At 43.6% G+C, this 24,337-nt stretch overlaps 1 non-coding gene across 1 annotated transcript; it reads right to left on the bottom strand.

The window, feature by feature from the left end:
• Positions 1-11,568: 11,568 nt before the first annotated feature.
• On the bottom strand, positions 11,569-11,643 carry Trnas-cga. Its single transcript has one exon. It is a non-coding gene; the product is annotated as a tRNA-Ser (tRNA).
• Positions 11,644-24,337: the final 12,694 nt, after the last annotated feature.

Raw genomic sequence — 24,337 nt, 5'->3', positions numbered from 1 at the left:
AGCCTATTTACAATTTGTACAGAAACCAGATGGCAGTTATAAGAGTCGAGGGACATGAAAGGGAAGCAGTGGTTGGGAAGGGCGTAAGACAGGGTTGTAGCCTCTCCCCGATGTTGTTCAATCTGTATATTGAGCAAGCAGTAAAGGAAACAAAAGAAAAATTCGGAGTAGGTATTAAAATTCATGGAGAAGAAATAAAAACTTTGAGGTTCGCCGATGACATTGTAATTCTGTCAGAGACAGCAAAGGACTTGGAAGAGCAGTTGAATGGAATGGGCAGTGTCTTGAAAGGAGGATATAAGATGAACATTAACAAAAGCAAAACAAGGATAATGGAATGTAGTCTAATTAAGTCGGGTGATGCTGAGGGAATTAGATTAGGAAATGAGGCACTTAAAGTAGTAAAGGAGTTTTGCTATTTGGGGAGCAAAATAACTGATGACGGTCGAAGTAGAGAGGATATAAAATGTAGGCTGGCAATGGCAAGGAAAGCGTTTCTGAAGAAGAGAAATTTGTTAACATCCAGTATTGATTTAAGTGTCAGGAAGTCATTTCTGAAAGTATTTGTATGGAGTGTAGCCATGTATGGAAGTGAAACATGGACGATAAATAGTTTGGACAAGAAGAGAAAAGAAGCTTTCGAAATGTGGTGCTACAGAAGAATGCTGAAGATTAGATGGGTAGATCACATAACTAATGAGGAAGTATTGAATAGGATTGGGGAGAAGAGAAGTTTGTGGCACAACTTGACCAGAAGAAGGGATCGGTTGGTAGGACATGTTCTGAGGCATCAAGGGATCACCAATTTAGTATTGGAGAGCAGCGTGGAGGGTAAAAATCGTAGAGGGAGACCAAGAGATGAATACACTAAGCAGATTCAGAAGGATGTAGGTTGCAGTAGGTACTGGGAGATGAAAAAGCTTGCACAGGATAGAGTAGCATGGAGAGCTGCATCAAACCAGTCTCAGGACTGAAGACCACAACAACAACAACTGCATAAATTTACATTTATCTATATTTAGATTTAGCTGCCATTCTTTACACCAATCACAAATCCTGTCCAAGTCATCTTGTATCCTCCTACAGTCTGAAGAAGGCTCAATTATTTGGGCTGAAACCTAGGTAAAGGTTGGTTTCATTACCGCAATCGAGGCTGTTAGTTTCTTATATATTAAATGAAAACCTATTCTGCTAGCTAGCGAGCTAGCGATCGTCAGAAGCGTCTTTTTTAGTAGTCCGAACTTTACTTCGGTAAGGAAAGAGAAGTTCGCTGCGTCAGGTAACAGTCCATGTACTTGACGGCTTCATCCGCCATGTAGCACCAGTCCTTGTTGGTGAAGATGGGGTAGGAGTTTGTAAGCCCCTGATCCGCCCGCCGGACGAAATCCTCTCCCTTGAATTTCCAGTTCAGGGGTTCGCATCCTCAGCTGAGATCACGTGGTATGTGTGGGAGAGGAGGGATATCTGACTGCTTAAATGGGCAAGGAAAACCGTGGTGAGGATAGCTACCATCTCTGAGAGATTCGGCGATCTTATTGTCAGGGAGGGGCAGGAACTCGAAGGACGTCTCGTCTTCTTCTTTCTTCGTCCTCTCTGTATCCATGGCCTTTCAGCACGTGCCGGCGAGGCGACCGTTTCGGAGGAGGCCCATCTACGGCCACCTTCTCGGCCGCCCGCGGTTCCGCATCTGCCAGCGTGACGAGCGTCTGGGTTTCCGCGTCCACCCCTGTCCTGTTGGGGGCCGGCGCCTCTTCTTGTGTTGTGGGCGACGCGCTTGTCGGGGCGTCACGCAAGTGCTACACCTGAGGGCGTACCTCGTCCAACTCCGCCCTCAGGGACGCCATGGTGGATCTGAACGTGGCAACCGTGTCGTCGGTGACTTTCCGAAACGTTTCACGGAGAATACCGTCATCTTCTTCGTGGCGCCGCGGCCTGCTTCCCCTTCTTGGGTGGGCGGTTGAGGCGGCCCTTGTGCCAACTTGGACTTGCAGTCCTCTTCTGCTGCTTCTGTGCCTTGATAGAACTACAACTGAGTGAATTTGAGGCGTGATAACCGCACATTTCAAACACGTGCGTGTTCCCCTACATGTCTTCGCTACATGCCCCATCTTCTGGCATTTACATCATTTCGGGCGCCGAATTGTGAATGATGTGGGCGAGCGAGCGACGAAGTGACTCGCAGTGAGTGGAGCAGCAGAGTAGTGGTCTGTCCGCTCTCTGCCGCTAGTATTTATCTCTCGCGTGTCCAGGTCCGATTCCGTGCATCGAGGCCGCGCGGTATATTCGGTGATGGGGAAAGCGGTGGCTGCTGTTGGCGGTGGCAGGAGGGCGGAGTGTCTCTTCGGCGGCCGTGGCGAAATGATCTCCTGTCCGCTTGAACCATTGCTTCCTGACGGAGCTCAGTATTGGTTCCCAAGCCCTACTGAATTGGTAACAAATGTCCATGTTGACGAGGTTGTCTACTACGAGAATTTCTATGGCCTCTTTGAAACTGGAGTCCCAGTATTTATTTGTGAGGGCCAGTACTTTTGTCACGTCATAATTCGCTGCGTGTCCAGTGTTTATGCAATGTTCTGCTAGGGCAGATTGGCTTCGTCGGCACAGGCGGGTATAGCGTTGATGTTCTTTGCAATGGTCTTCCACCGTACGAACTGTTTGGCCGATATAGGATTTGCCATAACGGTATGGAATTTCTTATACGCCTGTTTTCATGAGGACGACATCGTTTTCCGCCGTTGGTAGTAAGCCGCGCATCCTGGCCAATGTCGATCTTGTGTTGTCTCAACAATCTCCCTATTTTGGACGACACGTTGCCTACAAAAGGTAAAAAAGTCAGGCCTTTTTTCTCTTCGTCAGTTTGTTCTTCATCTTGGTCGCTACTGCGCTTTTGTTGTCGGCAGGCCCTTTACCTCAGCCTCTGCTTCCCCCACCACCGAACACGCCGCGCTCCATCGGCTCATGGAATCGCACCTGGACCGGCGAGAGACAAGTACTAGCGGCAGAGAGCGGAAGGATCATTTCATCAGCACCACCTGATGATGGTGGAACGGTTATTCGTCGAAATATCTTGGGCATCGAATCCAACTGGATACCCGAGAACTCTTCAAACAACAAGAGAAAATTTATTTACAAACACAATGAGAAGCTGCTGGACAACTACCATTAACAAGTTGCCTTTCGCCAAAATAAACAAATTTAACAACTGCGTAATGCAAAATTTAAAAAAATTGCCAGTTTAAATTTTTTTAGAATCACAAACTTTTTATAAGAGATAGAAAGAGAAATCTCTCAAATTTAACAGTTCTTGACACAAAGGAATAGCCTTACAAGGATGTCTCTTGGCGTATCAACACAAAATGTAAACGACAGGTATAAAAGACCTAAACCAATCTAGCAACTTTAGATAAAAACATAAAATAAAAGAGTAGAGTTCGCGATGCCGACGAGCGAGGACGATGCGCGCGCGGCCAGGGCAGCCGCCTCGGACGAGCCGGAGTCGGCCGCTGGTCGGTCGGTTGGGCCTGGCCCGCCGGACGTTCCAGCGGCCGCTCCACACTGGACGGATCCCAGGCTGACGACCCAGGCTACGGCACCGGTTCATGACAGGATAGAACGACGATCGACAGGCGCTATTCGACCGCAGAAGACTACACACCACACGACGAAACCGTATTCGGACGTCGGTCATACGTCACATCACGACGGACGCAGCAATGAAGACGACCGCCAGGACTACGCCAGAAGACTCGATATATGTCGGGAGGAGGACAAAGAAACGCTGAAGGACATACAACGCCTTATCCGCTATTCACGGGACACGCAAGAGCAGGATAACGACACCTGTCTGGCATCTCCATCTGTGGACTCAGATGTCGAATCACAGTACTCCCACCAAACGGTCGACGACGCGGAGATGGCAGCGGCCTTTCCAGCAGAAAACGACAACGACTCCCCACACGCAGAGGGGGACTTTACGCTCGTATACAACAAACGGCGCAGAAGCAACGCATTAGCCAAGGACTTAGCCCACCCGGCTAAGAGACGAACGGAGACCATCCCCACAACGAACCGATTCGCCCCACTGGCACCTCAAGCTGCACCTCCATCAACCACCAACAAGCCGCAGGCACAGACTTCTAATGCCGCAGAAGCCGTGGACAGAGACAAGAATGTGCTTCGCAAAGTGCCCCCAGTCACAATTTATTACACAAAGGATTACGTTCACCTCAATGAAACGCTCAACGGACTTCTAGAGGGCAACCTTAAAGCTATATACCAAAAGGACCGCATCAAATACCACTTTGAGTCCTTCAAAGGCGTTCAATAAAATTCTTCACGAACCACAGCTTCTCCTATTTTACGCATCAAGCACCAGACGACAGGGAACTGAAAGTAGTTGTCAAACGCCTTCCGGCGGAAGTTACCGAAGAACAACTTTCCTTTGCCCTCAAGGAAAAAGGCTTCAAAGTGCTACAAGTCTACCAATTTAAGGAACGCGACGAAAAGACGAAACAATTGATACCGCAACCTGTGTACCGAGTCACCCTCCCATCCGGAAAAGACAGTGACAAGATCTATGATCCCAGAATGAGATTTTCACTCTGCAGCGGAGTGTGCGCTGATATGAAACTTCCTGGCAGATTAAAACTGTGTGCCCGACCGAGACTCGAACTCGGGACCTTTGCCTTTCGCGGGCAAGTGCTCTACCATCTGAGCTACCGAAGCACGACTCACGCCCGGTACTCACAGCTTTACTTCTGCCAGTACCTCGCCTCCTACATTCCAAACTTAACAGAAGCTCTCCTGCGAAACTTGCAGAACTAGCACTCCTGAAAGAAAGGATATTGCGGAGACATGGCTTAGCCACAGCCTGGGGGATGTTTCCAGAATGAGATTTTCACTCTGCAGCGGAGTGTGCGCTGATATGAAACTTCCTGGCAGATTAAAACTGTGTGCCCGACCGAGACTCGAACTCGGGACCTTTGCCTTTCGCGGGCAAGTGCTCTACCATCTGAGCTACCGAAGCACGACTCACGCCCGGTACTCACAGCTTTACTTCTGCCAGTACCTCGCCTCCTACATTCCAAACTTAACAGAAGCTCTCCTGCGAAACTTGCAGAACTAGCACTCCTGAAAGAAAGGATATTGCGGAGACATGGCTTAGCCACAGCCTGGGGGATGTTTCCAGAATGAGATTTTCACTCTGCAGCGGAGTGTGCGCTGATATGAAACTTCCTGGCAGATTAAAACTGTGTGCCCGACCGAGACTCGAACTCGGGACCTTTGCCTTTGCCTTTCGCGGGCAAGTGCTCTACCATCTGAGCTACCGAAGCACGACTCACGCCCGGTACTCACAGCTTTACTTCTGCCAGTACCTCGCCTCCTACATTCCAAACTTAACAGAAGCTCTCCTGCGAAACTTGCAGAACTAGCACTCCTGAAAGAAAGGATATTGCGGAGACATGGCTTAGCCACAGCCTGGGGGATGTTTCCAGAATGAGATTTTCACTCTGCAGCGGAGTGTGCGCTGATATGAAACTTCCTGGCAGATTAAAACTGTGTGCCCGACCGAGACTCGAACTCGGGACCTTTGCCTTTCGCGGGCAAGTGCTCTACCATCTGAGCTACCGAAGCACGACTCACGCCCGGTACTCACAGCTTTACTTCTGCCAGTACCTCGCCTCCTACATTCCAAACTTAACAGAAGCTCTCCTGCGAAACTTGCAGAACTAGCACTCCTGAAAGAAAGGATATTGCGGAGACATGGCTTAGCCACAGCCTGGGGGATGTTTCCAGAATGAGATTTTCACTCTGCAGCGGAGTGTGCGCTGATATGAAACTTCCTGGCAGATTAAAACTGTGTGCCCGACCGAGACTCGAACTCGGGACCTTTGCCTTTCGCGGGCAAGTGCTCTACCATCTGAGCTACCGAAGCACGACTCACGCCCGGTACTCACAGCTTTACTTCTGCCAGTACCTCGCCTCCTACATTCCAAACTTAACAGAAGCTCTCCTGCGAAACTTGCAGAAGGTCTTAAAGGGACCAATAGGCAATGACTGTCTGAAAAAGAGGAAGGAATCCACTAGAATACGAATGGATAACTTTGAGGGAAGACGTAGTAAAGGCAGCAGAGGATGTAAAATACGAAAAAGGGACAATAGAAATCCTTGGATAAAACATAATATATTGAATTTAATTGACAACGGGGAAAATATAAAAATGCAGCAAATAAAGCAGGCCATTGGGAACAGAGATGTATAAAAAGAGACGCTGACGAGTCTAAAATCACAGCTGCGATTTTGCAGTTGCAAAACATAGATCCCGAAAATAAATAAGAAAAATAGGAAAGAAAACTTTCTCAAGAGAGAAACTCATTTGGCAAGCCAGAACTAAGCAAAGACGAGAAGGCTAGAAGGTGGAAGGAATATGTAGTAAGGAGAGAAGGAAGCGCTATACAAACTAACATGAGCACAGTGTTAGATCCCTGTGAAATGTCTGAACATGCAAGGCAGTACTGATCCTACCATTTAGATTGAAGAACGGCAAAGCTGTGCTTGCAGCATTTGTACATTAAGAGAAAGGTTTTGACCTGTGAACCTATGGAGATACTAGCAATAAAACTCAAGGACATAATATTATCTACAACAAGGGGTGGCCAACCTATTCGGCAGGTGGGCCAAATTTTTGAGAGGGGATTTACCCATGGGCCGCATTACCAATTTTTGTTTTGTGAACAAAAACAAGTGAGAAGTAACTTATTTTTTAAAGAAAATAAATCAAATCTGAGGAAAGAACATTTATTATGCAATTAATGAAATACAATGTTAATGGGATGTCTGGCTTTCTTTCATTCAAGTAAGTAAGTCAACGTTGATGACAACCGAAGTTCTTGTTACACCCACAAGAGTTGTCCAGATGAACATCAGTAATTCGTGTTCTCACTTGTGATTTGATGTACTTCATCCGATTAATAAGTTGCTCACAAACGTGTGTGCAAGTAATGAAACCATTTTGAAAGCATGTTTGTAAAACGCTGGATTGTTCTTCTTGTCCAAATACGTTTTATAGAACTCTTCCCTTCCAAACCAACCAGATTAAACTTCTCTTGTAACTGTCACTGCTTTCGCAACATTCCATTTGTAAATCTTCCACTAGTGAAATCACGTCTACAGCGAATGGCGTAGCAAATACAGAAAAAGCAGACCACTTATCTTAAAATCTTTAAATCGGTTTTCGAATTCGTATTTCAAGTCAGATATCAAAGAAGCGTATTTAATCGCTGCCGTCTGAATGAGTCCGATTACTTTGACAATGTAGGGAAATGTGTGCAGTTTTTTGTTCGTAACTGTTGTTCCCAAAGCCCAAGTTTCATTTAGAATACGGAAATAAGATCATGCATGACATTAATTAGCCGATTTTTCCTTAGAGGCGAGTATTAACAACATTTAGGGAGCTAGATATGTCGACCAAGTCGGAAAGCCATTCTTTATCTTCGAACATCGGGAATCTCTGTGACTTGCTTTCAAAAAATGATTGTATTTATTGCTTCAAATCAGACACTCCTTTCGACATTTTCGCATGGGTTCGCCATCTTGCTTATCTATAAAACGAAATGTTATCATGGTTTGAATCCCAAGACTTCAGGAATTCTTATAACTGACGATGATTCAATTCTTTCGATTTAATAAAATTCACTATTTTGACAAATACCTTCATGACATGGTGCATTTTGAGGGAATTGACACACAAATTCTCGTGATAGTTACACGTGAAGGGTCATAATTTTAAGGCCGAGAGTCTTATGAGTTTGCAGTAAAATTAAAAATGGAATGTATTGGCTGTGTCTGGCACTTGCCTGACTCGCGCAGGGCAACAAACACATACGGGTGCGCAGTCCAAGCTACTACAGATTGTTGGTTGCATATCGCCAAGGCGAACTACATTTTCTTCAAGATGGTGCGCGAGCTTTTCGAAATAAATCTACCACATTGATTTTTTCAAACAGGAATAGAGACAAAATCTAACGGTAGTGGAATCAATGAACTGATATTTTCCTATTGTAATAGGAAACGATACTAAAGACGCTTTATGGAATGAGCTTTTGGGGGTTTTACAGAAATAAAAGTTAATTTCTCTTTCATATGAAACAACTCCGCGGGCCAAAAATTAGCGCCTCGCGTCAGAGAGGATAAAAAAATGCAGACTTCCAATAGCAAGAAAAACGTTTCTGGAAAAGGAAATTCATTGACGTCGAGTATGAATTTTAATGGTTGGGTAGTATTTTACAAAGGTATTTGTATGGAGTGTAACATTGTATGTAAGAGAAACGTGGACGATGAACAGTTCTCTCAAGAAGACAGTAGACGCTTTCAAAATGTGGTGCTGAAGAAGAATGCTGAAGATTAGATATGTAGATCGTATACCTAAAGAAAAGGTACTGAATTAAACTGAGGAGTGAAAGGAAATTATGGCACAACTTGTGTAAAAGAGGGGATTAGTTGACAGAACATATTCTAAGGCATCAAGGAATCGTCAGTTTGGTAATGGAGGCTAAATTGCACGAGTAGAGAGCGACCAAGGCTTGCCAACGGTAAGTAGATGTGAATGGATGTAGGTACAGTAGTTGCCTAGATATGAAGAGATCTATACAGGACAGCTACTGTGGAGCACTGCACCAACACAGTCTTCGAACTGAAGACCACAGCAAACAAATAGTGATACGAATTGTATTTCTTGTTAATGCAGCCCAGTAGCAAATAACGTCACCTTTGATTAGGTAGCTCATTTGCGTATTTATAGCGAGAATATTTGTTTAATATAGCCTGTAACACATATCACTAGTGATGGATTTGTGTATGCATCTCTGTTACTCTTTGCAAACAGCCTTATGTTAGGGAAAAGTTACAACATCAATGCAGTTTTCTGATGAAACTATCAGCGAATGATGAAGTTGAGTTACTGTTGTGGCCACTCTGTCATTTGTAGAATTTTTCTTAAGACATGTATTCCTTCAAGAACCAACAACCAGTGACTGCTTACGTTTTATCCGCGACTTTCAAATTCAATGGCAGTTCTCAAACAATGTGAAAGCCATCGGTGGCAAATGTATTGTAATGAAGTTCTGCATAATCTGTCACACATTTTTTGTGCACTGGAGGCTTTTCCGCTGACTTGAAATATCATGTGACCCTGCTCAGGCGGATTAAAGAATGCACTAATGTCTTGTGAAGCTATTTTTAATAACCGTTTGTGTCGGCAGAGCAGGCTAATCGAAAAATAAAAACGGCATTTTGACAACCAAGTATCGAATCGGCAATTGGATCGTAGCACCTAAGGAGGTAACTGTGAAATCAATTTTTATGACTATTCCTTCACAACTACTTGCAATATTGGGATCTGTGAGGCTTTATGGATACAGAAGATATATTTGGTACTTTATGCCAAGGTGTTTGACACAAAGTTTCGATAAGTAATGTAAAATCTTTCGGTAAAAGAAATCGATTTATCATAGGCTTCATATTTCTCTGGTGCCTGTAAAGACTATTTTAGCGATACTGAAGAAAATAACTGGCGATCTGGAATTATTACATGTAATTATAAAGTATTCTAAACGTTGCAAATAAACAAAATGTCTTAAGGCAAAACGAAATAAGTAATAACAAGTTTTTTAACGTGGCTATCATCCGCAGTAATCACAGAAATTTTCGTTTCTTAAATAGTAAACGATTCTTCTCGCTGTAATGTATTTTTTGTTTCAGATGAAAAAAAATGGTTCAAATGGCTCTGAGCACTATGGTACTTAACTTCCGAGGTCATCAGTCCCCTAGAACTTAGAACTACTTAAATCGAACTAACCTAAGCACATCACATACACCCATGCCCGAGGCAGGATTCTAACCTGCGACCGTAGCGGTCGTGCGGTTCGAGACTGTAGCGCCTAGAACAGCTCGGCCACCCCAGCCGGCGTTTCAGGTGAATTCGGCATTTTACTTTAAGGCATTTCCAGTGGAATCTTTGCGATATTTGAAGGTTATAAAATAGTTTACGTCTTATTTTCTTACAATGAATCAAATTTTTGGTGGCATCTGATTTTCCTCTCATCTGGTCGTATGCTGTAGGTCGCACTATAAATTCACTTACGAGACATAATCACATTTTCACGTTACAGACTTTCTTTTCACAATTTTCACGTTATTTTCGCTGGATCACTATTACTCTTCTTTCACTAGCTGCGGATATTTTACCAAAAACTGATTTAAAATCATATTTACTGTGTGTTCAATTTATGTCATATTTTATTTAGTTTATTTTCGTACATGTTTCCAACCTAACGAAGAATATGCTTAAAACTAAAGTCTGTCCATTTCTGTTCTCTTTATCTCTCTCTCTCTCTCTCTCTCTCTCTCTCTCTCTATGTGTGTGTGTGTGTGTGTGTGTGTGTGTGTGTGTGTGTGTGTGTGTGTGTGTGTGTAGATGGTCAGAGCGAGTTGTAGAAAGTTGAATGTGAATGTAGTAGCTGTCAGAGAGTGGTTGAAATTTTTCAAGTACAGCTGATTCGTGTTTTCGTTTGAAAGTTTAGGGCATGGGTTCATGTAAAAGTGAGGGCAAAAGGGTGGGAGGCTAATATTCTGATAATAATCACCTGCTGAAGTGTTACTCTACTGTTTTATCTACTAATGTAGGTAGTGAGTTTACTCTTAAATGAACCCCTCCACAAAACATTTAAAGGATAACTCAAATCAACTGAAAACCAAAACTTTCAACCATTCTCTGACAACTATTGTATTCACATTCAACTTCGTATAACGTGCACTGACTAGCCACACACACACACACACACACACACACACACACACACACACACATATAAAGATATAAGGAGAACGGAAATGAACAGACGTTAATTTTCAGCATATAATTCGTTAGGTTGGCAGCATGCACATAAACAAACCAAATACAGTGAACACACTGTACTTACGACTTAAAATCACAGTTTCCGGTAAAATGACAGAAGAATAATAGTACTCCACTCCAGTTAGCACAAAGGACATAAAAATTGTGAAGAAAAAAGAGCAAACGTGAAAATGTGCTTATGTTCTGTACGTTAAGTTTTAGAGCGATCTCCAGCATGTGACCAGATGAGAGGAAATGCAGATGTCAGCCAAAAATTCGATTAACTGTAAGTAATCACTTACATAAAAAATTGAGAAGTAAACTGTTTTATAATCTAAAACCATAGCATATAAAAAAATGAATTATTCTAGATTCTATTGACTGTGCCTTAAAGTAAAACGCGAAATGCGTCTGGAAGAAGTAACATACATCGCAACAAGAAAAAAAGCATTTGTTGCTTACGAAACGAAATAATCAATAGTTGTACATATTTATCAAATTACATTTTATGACATACCAGAAAATTAGTTTCGTTTTAACTTCTGTAGATCTATGTAGAGTATTGTAAAACTAATGTGTTCAATTTGTCTTTAACTCTTATTTCACATGCTATTAAATGCCATTTAAAAAAGTTCATCGATCGATTGTGAAAAACTATAGTTACTTTGAAACATGTGCCAGACCGAGACTCGAACTCGGGACCTTTGCCTTTCGGGGGCAAGTGCTCTACCAACTGAGCTACCCAAGCACGACTTAGGCCCCATCCTCACAGCTTCACTTCTGCCAGTACCTCGTCTCCTACCTTTCATATCAGCGCACACTCCGCTGCAGAGTGAAAATCTCATTCTGTAGTTACTTTCACATTTCGATAGATAAATAGTGTTTGCATAGTTACCATACGACAAAGTTACGTGAATCTTCACGAGATATCATTTTCAAAAAACACGGTTTGCTTTCTTGAATCGTTTATGAAATTTGGGGCTGAAATAACCTTACGATTTACGACGAGCAGGGCGAAGTATCAGTCGTGTCGCGAGCGACCCGGGCGCGGCCACCGCGCGGGCTGTCCGCCGACATGTCATCCAACTTCTCGAGAATGATGATAACTGTCGCTCTGCTCTCAACTTTAAAAACAATTTAGCCGGCCACTGTGGTCGAGCGGTTCTAGGCGTTTCAGTCCAGAACCACGCTGCCGCTGCGGTCGCAGGTTCGAATCCTGCCTCGGGCACGGATGTGTGTGATGTCCTCAGGTTAGTTAGATTTAAGTAGTTCTAAGTCTAGGGGACTGATGACCTCAGATGTTAAGTCCCATAGTGCTTAGAGCCATTTGAACCATTTGAAAAACAATTTCGGTATGTTGGATAAATTTCATACACAATAATGTATTACCTAAAACGAATTATACCCGAAATCTACGCAATGCATTTTTACCTCTGCACACTCAACAAAACTTCGTGTAGTGGTTTACGTAAAAGTGATACAGCAAGCAACCACGACGAATAACGAAAATAAATGCACGAGCGATGATATTAGTCTGTAAGATACAGAAGAATCAAATTTTTTCACCAAATAGTTTTGTTGAAATCGGATGACAGGTATTTCACAGTTACCGCAGCGCCCGCGCCAATGCTTCGGCGAAAGTTCGTATAGCTAGGGGTTCTGCGAGGCCCATGAGAAAGACAAGCCGCGGCGCGTACGTCACGAAGTTAAGACTGAACTCGTTCGCTCGCTCAGCTGAATAGACAAAATGCGTTTCTTAACCTGTTAATCCACAGCTGGGTGTGTACGCACTAACGAGAATTACATCTTCTACTAGAATCTGTTATTGTGAAGTCTTACTGATTAACATTACTACAACAAAAATTAATTTAAGATCGGTACTCGATATAAATGATATAACGGCTTGTTTACAGCATTTAGTTTCTTCTGCTCAATAGTCCTCATTTATAAAAGAAGTGGTGCCCCATGCAACTGATAATCATTTTGTGATGATTTTAATTTTATTGTATCCCAGTACAGCCGTAGCAAATCATAGGTAGGCCCATGGACTTCGAATCATTGCAGGACTAATAACAGTAAGACTCCATAACAGCGCATTCCAGTAGAAGATGCAATTGTCGTTTGTATGTACACCTAGTTACAAGTTAAGAGGTGCAGTAGTGTAGTTTGTCTGCTGAGCTGACCGAGCGAGCGAGTGCAGGCCTACCTTAGTGACGAACACGCAGCGATCTGTCTTTCTCGTTGACCTCAGTGTTCTGTACCTAACGTCACGCTCATCATGTTCTGTGATTGGCAGCGCAGACATGGGCAAACCATAATGCAGAGCCAGCTATGCCGCGTCGCTGACGACATTTCGGTGGCAACCAAGGCCTTTCCGCGCGGTTTCACAGCACGGCAGCCCTAGTGGGAACTGATCTGAATTGTCCAATAGCAGAGCGGCACGGCACGAAAGGACCACATATTGTTTGTATGAAATCGTAAGAGACAGAACGCACGACGCGACAGCAGAAATGCACGGCGCTGCACTGTGAGGCAAAGTTGACCAAATGACCAGCTACACTGAAGAGCCAAAGGAACTGGTACACCTACCTAATGTCATGCAGGACCTCCACGAGCACGCAGAAGTGTCGCAGTACCACGTGGCATGGAGTCGACTTATGTCTGAATGAGTGCTGGAGGGAACTGACACCATTAATCCTGCAGGGCTTCCCATAAATCCGTTAGATTACGACGGGGTGAAGATCTGTTCTGAACAGCACGTTGCAAGGCATCCCAGATATGTCTGGAGTGTTTCGTGGCCACCGGAAGTGTTTAAACTCAGAAGAGCGTTCCTGGAGTCACTCTGTAGCAATTCTGGACGTGTGGAGTGTCGCATTGTCCAGCTGGAATTGCCCAAATCCGTCGGAAGACACAATGGACATGAATGGATGCAGTTGTTCAGACAGGGTGCTTACGTGTGTGTCACCTGTCAAAGTCGATCTAGACGTATCAGGTATCCCATATCACTCCGACTGCACATATCTCGCACCATTACAGAGGCTCTACCAGCTTGAACAGTCCCCTGCTGGCATGCAGGCTCCATGGGTTCGTGAGGCTGTCTCCATACCCGTACTCATCCTTCCGGTCGATACAATCTGAAACGAGACTTCCGACCAGGCAACATGTTTCCAGTCATCAACAGTCCAACGTTGGTGTAGACGGGCCCAAGTGAGGCGCTAAGCTTTGTGTCATGCAGTCATCAAGGCTTCAAAAGACTATGTTGATGATGTCTCGTTGAATGGTTCGCACGCTGACGCTTGTCGATGGCCAGCATTGAAAACTGTAGCAAACTGCGGAAGGGTTGCACTTCTGTCACGTTGAATGGTTCTTTTCAGTCGTCGTTGGTCCTTTTCTTTCAGGATCTTTTTACGGCCACAGCGATGTCGGAGTATGATGTTTTACCGCATTCCTGATATTCACGGTGCAGTCACGAAATGGCTGTGTAGGAAAATCACCACTTCATCACTACCTCGGAGATGTTGTGTCCCATCGCTCTTGCGGTGACTATAACACCACGTTCAAACTCACTTAAATCGTAATAACCTGCCATTGTAGCAGCAGTAACCGATCTAACAAGTGACCAGACACGTGTTGTATTGTATAGGCGTTGCTGACCGTAGCACCATATTCTGCCTGTTTACATACACTATGTGATGAAAAGTATCCGGACACCCCCAAAAACCAACGTTTCTCACATTAGGTGCATTGTGCTGCCACCTGCTGCCATGTACCCCATATCAGCAACCTTAGTAGTCATTAGACATCGTGAGAGAGCAGAATGGGCACCCCGCGGAACTCACGGACTTCGAACGTGGTCAGGTGATTGGATATCACTTGTGTCATATGTCTGTACACGAGATTTCCACACTCTTAAACATCCCTAGCTCCACTGTTTTCGATGTGATAGTGAAGTGGAAACGTGGTGGGAAACGTACAGCACAAAAGCGTACAGGCCGACCTCGTCCGTCGACTGACAGAGACCGCCGACAGTTGAAGAGGGTCGTAATGTGTAATAGGCAGACATCTATCCACACCATCACACAGGAATTGCAAACTGCATCAGGATTCACTGCAGGTACTATGACATGTGGGAGGTGAGAAAACTTGGATTTCATGGTCGAGCGGCTGCTCATAAGCCACACATCACTCCGGTAAATGCCAAATGACGCCCCGCTTGGTGTAAGGAGCATAAACATTTGCCGATTGATCAGTGCAAAAACGTTGCGTGGAGTGACGAATCACGGTACACAATGTGGCAATCCGATGGCAGGGTGTGGGTATGGCGAATGTCTGGTGAACGTTATCTGTCAGCGTGCGTAGTGCCAGCAGTAAAATTCGGAGGCGGTGGTGTTATGGTGTGGTCGTCTTTTCCATGGAGTGGCCTTGCACCCCTTTTTGTTTTGCGTGGCACTATCACAGCACTGGCCTACATTGATGTTTTAAGCATCTTCTTGCTTCCCGCTGTTGAAGAGCAATTCGGGGATGGCTATTGCATCTTTCAACACGGTCGAGCACCTGTTCATAACGCACCGCCTGTGGCGGAGTGGTTACACAACAATAACACTCCTGTAATGGACTGACCTGCACAGAGTATAGACCTGAATCCTATAGAACACCTTTGGGATGCTTTGGATCGCTGACATCGATACCTCTCCTCCGTGAAGTATGGGCTGGCATTCCCCAAGATACCTTCCAGCACCTGATTGAACGTATGCCTGCGAGAGTGAAAGCTGTCATCAAGGCTAAGGGCAGGCCAACACCATAATGAATTCCAGTATTACCGGTCGAGGGGGCCACAAACTTGTAAGTCATTTTCATCCAGGTGTCCGGATATTTTTGATCACATAGTGTATCTTTGTATTTGAATACGCATGCCTGTACCAGTTTCTATTGCACTTCGGTGTGTGACATACCATGCTGCGTCGCGTAGTTCCGCTGCCGCGTATTGCGGTACAGCAAGTGTCGCGGCACTGCATGTCATTCAGATCGTAGCCCTTTTTACCTGCGAAATGAAAGTTTTCTTACCATAATGGCGCTAGATGAACAAAACGTAATTGTACTTGTAAGTGGGTATCCAGAGGTATATGACTTTAAAATGAAAGTTGTATAAATGGTACCATAATAGGCAACGTTCGTAAAGAAATAGCCAAGGAAATTGGACTAAACATAACGTACGAATACTTACAAATTACATTTGTTTACGATGAGGTGTTTTTTTTATGGCTACATGCTTATTATTACATTTTTTACCACTTACTTTCTCTTCGACGGCATCTCCTGTTTACAACGTAATTTTGCCAGACAAAACTACCTTGCGAGGAACTGAAATAATCTTTCGATCTATCCCCTATCTGGATAGCATTATTTACCAGAGGAAGGTCTGGTAATTGTATCGCTTCAGTCTCTTCACTGTCAAACAACACTTATCGTGTCTGAGAAGATTCTGCAAGACACAAATGGCAACAATCACATTCCCTACATGTTTCGTACTGGGACAGATCTTGCGATAGTCGGTCGTAAATTTTCGGCACAATATTCCAAACGCGTTTTCTGAACCTCTTCGGCTCCGTTTACGTCTGTGACAGCATACTTTTTTCGAGTGTACCAGAATAAGGTCTCAACTTACACGTTTTTAATGGAAAAGTTTCGTTTCCACAATCACGTGAGACAGTCGAACACTCAGGCCTAGTAATTCTTTTGGGCCTGGTATATTGAAGGCATTTGTTTCCAGTTTTGTTGCTAAATATGACCTTGAAAAGATCCCTGCGTCTCTATTCACCAGGGTTTATAGACTCCTTCCTCACACAACAAAGAAATTTTCATCATATCCTTGTCACTTTCGTCCATTTTGCTCTGACGCTGCCGAATGACTTATATACAAAATGTGCTACGTATTGTCGCGCCGATGCACTTCAGATGCGGTGTACTAAGCAGAGCCGCATGGTGCCGCGCCGCTGCCCTGCACTGCGGTCTCACCTTTATTGCTCGCTGACTTCCTGCAAGTGCCAGAGAGAGAAACTCATTCTCGATGCAGCGGCGGCTCAGATTTTATCACTGCCCAAACACGCTACATGAGCCACGACCAAAGAGATACAGTAGCATATAGACCTAACAGAGCGAGCAGACTGGAGCCAATTGAACAACCCCTCGTGGCTTTTTGTGAAGGCGAAAAAAAGGAGTTTAGTGCACAACAGTAAGTAAGCACAATACGAAATGATTTTCAACTATTAGCGTTTAGCAGTTATAGTCGGTAATAATGTTACTCTGAGCATAGTGCACTAATACTTTATATGAATCGTCTCTCCATACGGTCAGTAACTTTCACATAAATACTGTAACGCCAGACGACCGGTACCAGTGCATTTGCAAGTAGAAAACACGGTATGAAAAATTTAGTGTAGGATCTCTCTTCGTTTGTTTTAGTACACTCTCTTCTACGCAAAACTTTTGATGAAGGACAAAGGTTTCTGAGACGATACTTCGTAAAGTTTACGTTAAATTCAGTTGCACGCATCATCCATTTCAAGTCCGCAACAAAAACTGTGTTCTACAAGGCAATGGACACTTAGGGTTAATTAAAAAATTCACATATTTACATAAATTTGACGTGCAAGTTCTTTTTGTGTTGGCATATAACACAAATGTGGAAACTCACGAACAGATAATATTTTTAAACACTATTAACTTGATATAAAAAATATGCGTAATTAGTTTCTTGTGGTGACAATTTTCGCAGCAGCTGTATATAAATTGCATTAGCTCAAATGAGAAAAACCTTATGGATGCTGCACATTAAGATTTTTTTATTTAACTTGTGCACTCAGTCACGTTTCGCCTTCGTTAAAAGGCATCTTCAGTAAGTGTCCAGAAATATTACAAGACTTTTGCGTTTGTACGTATAACTTATCGTTCGCACACATAGATTACAGATTTAAAACAATTCATTAAAGTTTTGGAATACCACACACGCACGCACACACACACACACACACACACACACACACACACACACACCCACACACACACACACACACACACACACACACACACACACACACACACACTCAAACAAACACACACAGAGTCACACAGGCAGAACTTACATCAGCACATATATAGTCAAAGGAAGAAAGCGTTGAAAGCAAAACCTGAGAAAGTCGGAAATAGTTACAGAAATGAATGATACCCTAGATACAGAAAATGACGGTTACAGTGATCGAAAACAGTTACCACAACGAAAACAGCAACCTTTCCACCAGTTTTCCATGTGAGAGAAAGGTGTTATATTTATAAATATTGTGTTAGACGCTGATCTGTAAGTACTTTTCCATTGCATTGTAAAAACTTCAATGAACTATTTTAAATCTGTAACCTATAGGTGCAAGCGATAACCTGTATGCGATAACCAAAAAAAGTTATTAATGGTCCAGGACACTCTCTGAGGACGCTTTATAACTAAGGCGAAACGTGTCTGAGTGCACAATTTAAATAATAAAAAAACTAAATGTGCAGCACGCGAAAGGCGTTTTTCTTTTGAACTAATGGAGATATTTGTAGTTTTATTGCTTCTGTTCTACCCTCATGAACCATGGACCTTGCCGTTGGTGGGGAGGCTTGTGTGCCTCAGCGATACAGATAGCCGTACCGTAGGTGCAACCACAACGGAGGGGTATCTGTTGAGAGGCCAGACAAACGTGTGGTTCCTGAAGTTACATTTTATGTTACTTAAATTTAGTACAAAGTTCGTTACATTACAGATCTTTATATCATTATAGAGGCACGATTTTATAATACTTCATTGGTTATTAGCGCCATTTGGCAGTTAGCGTTTCGTATAGCAATGACGCTAAACGTACAGCCAGTTCTCTGACAGCCGTATTATATATAGGTCCGTCCTTGTCCCTGTAGCTGGCATTCACACATGGAATACATGACAGTTGCCACTGTCAGTCACCTAGCATTTTAAACACAACTGAGGCAAAATGAGCACTGCATATATATGTTGCTAACGCCCCAGTTTTTTTAACTATGATTACCTACTTTATGTAAGATTATGACTTTATACCATTTACGAAATGTCCTTTTGTATGTCTTTATTTTCGCTACACTATATTTTTTTCAGTGCGTATATCACAAGAACTATTCAGCACAACAGCGCATGTGTAATGCCTAATAGCTGGTACTCACCGAATTAAGTTATAACATCACTGGTGTGCATCATATAATGGCAGCTTGAATGTCAAATGTATTTTGCTATTTTTCGCAGCTTTTATACAATTTTCTGTATTTTAGATCTGAAGATTGTTTGTCAATGAGCTGAAACTAGTTATTGATAAAGGAATTTTAGCGATCTTGACCAAGGACCGAAACTTCCTGGCAGATTAAAACTGTGTGCCAGACCGAGACTCGAACTCGGGACCTTTGCCTTTCGCGGGCAAGTGCTCTACCAACTGAGCTACCCAAGCACGACTCACGGCCCGTCCTTACAGCTTTACTTCTACCAGCACCTCGTCTCCTACCTTCCAAACTTTACAGAAGCTCTCCTGCGAACCTTGCAGAACTAGCACTCCTGAAAGAAAGGATATTGCGGAGACATGGCTTAGCCACAGCCTGGGGGATGTTTCTAGAATGAGATTTTCACTTTACAGCGGGGTGTGCGCTGATATGAAACTTCCTGGCAGATTAAAACTGTGTGCCGGACCGAGACTCGAACTCGGGACCTTTGCCTTTCGCGGGCAACTGCTCTACCAACTGAGCTACCTAAGCACGACTCACGCCCCGTCTTCACAGCTTTATTTCTACCAGTACCTCGTCTCGTACCTACTTGCCCGCGAAAGGCAAAGGTCCCGAGTTCGAGTCTCGGTCCGGCACACAGTTTTAATCTGCCAGGAAGTTTCATATCAGCGCACACTCCTCTGTAGAGTGAAAATTTCATTCTAGAAACATCCCCCAGGCTATGGCTAAGCCATGTCTCCGCAATATCCTTTCTTTCAGGAGTGCTAGTTCTGCAAGTTTCGTAGGAGAGCTTCTGTAAAGTTTGGAAGGTAGGAGACGAGGTACTGGTGGAAGTAAAGCTGTGAGGACGGGGCGTGAGTCGTGCTTCGGCAGCTCAGATGGTAGAGCAGTTGCCCGCGAAAGGCAAAGATCTCGAGTTCGAGTTTCGGTCCGGCATACAGTTTTAATCTGCCAGGAAGTTTCATATCAGCGAACACTCCACTGTAGGGTGAAAATTTCATTCTAGAAACATCCCCCAGGCTGTGGCTAAGCCATGTCTCCGCAATATCCTTTCTTTCAGGAGTGCTAGTTCTGCAAGTTTCGTAGGAGAGCTTCTGTAAAGTTTGGAAGGTAGGAGACGAGGTACTGGTAAAAGTAAAGCTGTGAGGACGGGGCGTGAGTCGTGCTTGGGTAGCTCAGTTGGTAGAGCATTTGCCGGCGACAGGCAAAGATCCCGAGTTCGAGTCTCGGTCCGGCACACAGTTTTAATCTGCCAGGAAGTTTCATATCAGCGCACACTCCGCTGAAGAGTGAAAATTTCATTCTACTTCAGTGACCGTCTGTCACGATCACTCGACACACGCTTTCATCCGTGTTGTGACTTAGCAAATGATGTTTTTACACTTTCCCTGCATGCGGTGTAAATCTTCGATACACTGCCTCTTGAAACACCAAACATTTCAGTTCCCTTGGTTACGGAAGCATCCACCATACGAGAAACAACAATTTCCTCACGTTCTAATTCACTAACCTAAGACATAACGCACTCACAACTATACATAAGACTCTTCTGACCACGACTGACACAAGGTATTGAAGACTTCGCACGGTGCCGTTCGCGGTCAAATACGACAGCGTAACCTGCAGGCTTGCCTAACAGCCTCATTTATGTTCAATAATCCTTTTTTCGTGGTGATCCCATATTTTTATCCAACGCTTGTAGTTTACTGTGCTCTAGGTGTCGAAGAAATCACTGGACGATGTATTTGTCTGCTCACAACTCTACGTAACACGACATTTCAGAGAAGTGGTAGTCGTGGTAAGGGATTGCCCTCGCTCCGGTCCGCACAAAATTCCTGGTCGCGAGCGGACCGCAACGTAACTTGTCGGCGCCGCAGAGCAAGACGCAAGAAGCAGTCAGACCTGTCGCACTTCCGGTGCAAAATGTCAGCATCAACGCACTGCAGTCTTGAGGCGTGACCAGAGTGCGTGTGCCTCAAATGCACGCAGGTCATTAGTGGCGGCCACTAGTCTATAAACAAAAACCGAGAAAGAACTAGAAGCAACAACCACGTACATAGATACACGCGTCTATTGCACTCAGGTTGAACGTACTTTCATCAGAATCAATGTACAGGACGCTTTGAACATGGCTCTCTCGAATTCCCAGATACAATATCTTGTATATAGGATGAAAATTATTAAAACGGTCAAACTCATGGAGGCTGCACGGGAGACCGAAAGAAATATTTTTCTCTAATGTCATTTTTTCCTGTAAGGATTTCTTAAACCGGTAGAGGGAGTTTTCTCTGGGTGAAAATTAATGAATCTAACAAACTCCTGGATGTTGCATACGACAATGAAAAATCTTTTTCTAGTGTGTTTTACTGTGAAGACATAGGTAATACAAACAAGTTTTAATTCTTTATTACGGTGGGACACGCCATCAACACAACGCAATTACTTCAATTAGAGTAGAGGTTCAAAAATACCTCCATTGACCTGTAAACAGATGTTACACCGGTGGGCCATGTTCCGTCTAACACGGTCGAACACTGCCGGAGTATTCTTCATTGCTACTGTTGCTGTTACTATCAGGGCAAACAGATTCTCTCCTGAGTTTTGCAAACAAGGTTGCACATCTCTCGTGACACAAAGTCCATTGGGGTTAAATCAAGGAATCGAATAGACCGTGGTGCAGAACCACCACTGCCAATCCACTTTTCTGGGAACTGTCAGTTCAAGAAACGACGCACGGGACGACTGACATGTGCCAGTGCCCCGCTGTGCTGAAACCACATACGTTGTCTTGTAGCGAGTGTCATGTCATTCAGCAACTCTGACAATGCACTGACGACGACATTGTAATAAAGCACCTCATTTAATGGCCCCATTTAAACATTCACCATCTGCCCACACATTCACGTAGAACCACAACTGACGAGCGTAATTAAATGTGGCATGTTGATTAACCTCACTCAAAACATGCGAATCGTGGATGTTGGAGACCCCTTCACACCCGAACGTTCCAACTGTGAACAGTACAGAGAACACAAACATCGGATGTATTTAGCACTGCGGAAACTGTCCTTTGAGTGGGTAACCATCTGGTTCCAAGTTGTTCACACGCTGTAAGTGAAATGTATTAACAATTGGTCATGAAGGACGTTTGTTACAATCGTCTGATTCGACCCCATATTATGCGCTGTTGCACGAATGCTGAGATCGATTACACCCTCCACTGGATTAAAAAATGCTCACAAATATTTGACATTAGAGAAAAAGTTTGTCCGAAAGAACAGATACCATCTTAGTAAAAATATATAGTTGAGGCTCACCGGCCACTTGACCATCTTCCCAGAGATAAATCCCTGCAGTCGCGCTATTGCCTCTGTCCTCGGTGGCTCAGATGGATAGAGCGTCTGCCATGTAAGCAGGAGATACCGAGTTCGAGTCCTGGTCGGGGCACACATTTTCACATGTCCGCGTTGACGTATATCAACGCCTGTAAGTAGCTAAGGCTGTTCATTTCATTGTAAATTTTGTTTTGATGTCCGTTACAACCCCCCTCCCCCCCCCCCCCCCCCTCCCGCCCCACGGAATTTGTAGGTTTAAATAACGTTCACCCTGTATGCGCTATTAGACCATTAATGTTCAGTTTGGATCTATGACATAAGCCGTATTTATTGTGCCGCTAATCGCAAGTTATCTGTACCGTCACTGTTTCGGAAAAAACACGCAATGAATTACAATACTTTGTTAACGATATGAATTATAATACCATAATTTGGGGGTGGGGTTTAAGGGCGCTCAAATACGGAGGTACCATAGTTTGAATGGCAGCAAGTTGGGTTTGGTTTGAAGCATTCACTATGCAGTGCGGAGAATAAGGTATTACGAATATGTCTGAATAATTTTGTGCTCGACGTGTCCTTGAACCAGGATCTATTCCTGTTTGTCCTTTCGTGTCGAGACTGGTACTAAAAGGGATGCTTTGAGTCAGTCCGCGAGGTGTACTGAGGTATCTCAGCCATTTTGCTCCAAAGATTAAATTCATTATGAAATTCCAATAAGCAACTGTTTCAGGGGAGACAAACGAATTGTTTTAACGGCGGGAATGCTTCATTTCATTTTATTTCAGAATACATTGTTTCATTATTTAAAAGCCTTCAGAATATTCTTAACCCAGGATACCAGCATTCTGAACGAATGAGGTTTAATTCTCCGTTTGTCCTGTTTGGTTTTGATTTCTGGTGCTTCGGTTCTCATTTTTCTCCACCAAAGCTGCTGCTTAGTTGCCTACAGGTCGTTGGACTATAACTTTCTTTCCTTTCTCCTCTACTGCAGAATTCTTCTTGGCCGAAGGACAGCTACATAGTAAGGAACGGATGTAAGAAGTATAAACCAACTCCACGACATAAATTTTGAAGAATCACTACTTCTAGCTAGAACAGTATTTTTTCACTACATAATGAGACATAGGTAAAAATTTCAGACTGTCAAAACTGACACAGTCGTACGTAATCGTCGGAAAAGTCGTTGCCGCTAATATTTGGACAGGGTTCTTCTGGCGACATCACTGGGACAAAAGATTTCTGAATAATAGAAATGAAAATTAGAGATAGTGGAAATAGAAGCTGTATTGGTCGTTCTGTAAATTATCTAATAATTTTGGGTTTCTGCAACCTCATTAAACACTAATTAAATTTAGGACCATAAACTTTCAGTTTAAATAGCAAGTACAGTGTGGATTCTAACATGCAGCGTCACTTTTGGGTGTTAGCAATAATGATATTGACTCCTTCTTAATACATTTTGCCTCTACAGCACACTTTCTAGAACATCTTCAGGTACTTCTCAATGAATAATCAAGAAAGTAGAGTGATCGGTGCTCTCTGATGAAGACTATTAATTACAATCATAAGTGGTTACGACACGTCACAGAAAAAATAAACTGCTTTACAATGATGTAAAAACTACTAAGCAACCTTTTTTACTGCTGAATACAAGTTTTACTGCATCAGGACTGTGATTCCCATGGTGTCCTTATATTTTTCACTTTAATATTTAGATGTTTCCTTCCATAGTCTCTTTCGTCTTACTAAATGTGATCTGCTCATAGCACAGAGCCTGGGATAATCTGTGTCAATCTTCTAGAGTTTGCCAATTCAGTTCCTTCAGCAGCTCCGT

Source organism: Schistocerca americana, chromosome 1 (genome assembly GCF_021461395.2).
Source record: "Schistocerca americana isolate TAMUIC-IGC-003095 chromosome 1, iqSchAmer2.1, whole genome shotgun sequence".
Classification (NCBI taxonomy): domain Eukaryota; kingdom Metazoa; phylum Arthropoda; class Insecta; order Orthoptera; family Acrididae; genus Schistocerca; species Schistocerca americana.
This window is presented reverse-complemented; position numbering and strand designations above follow the sequence as displayed.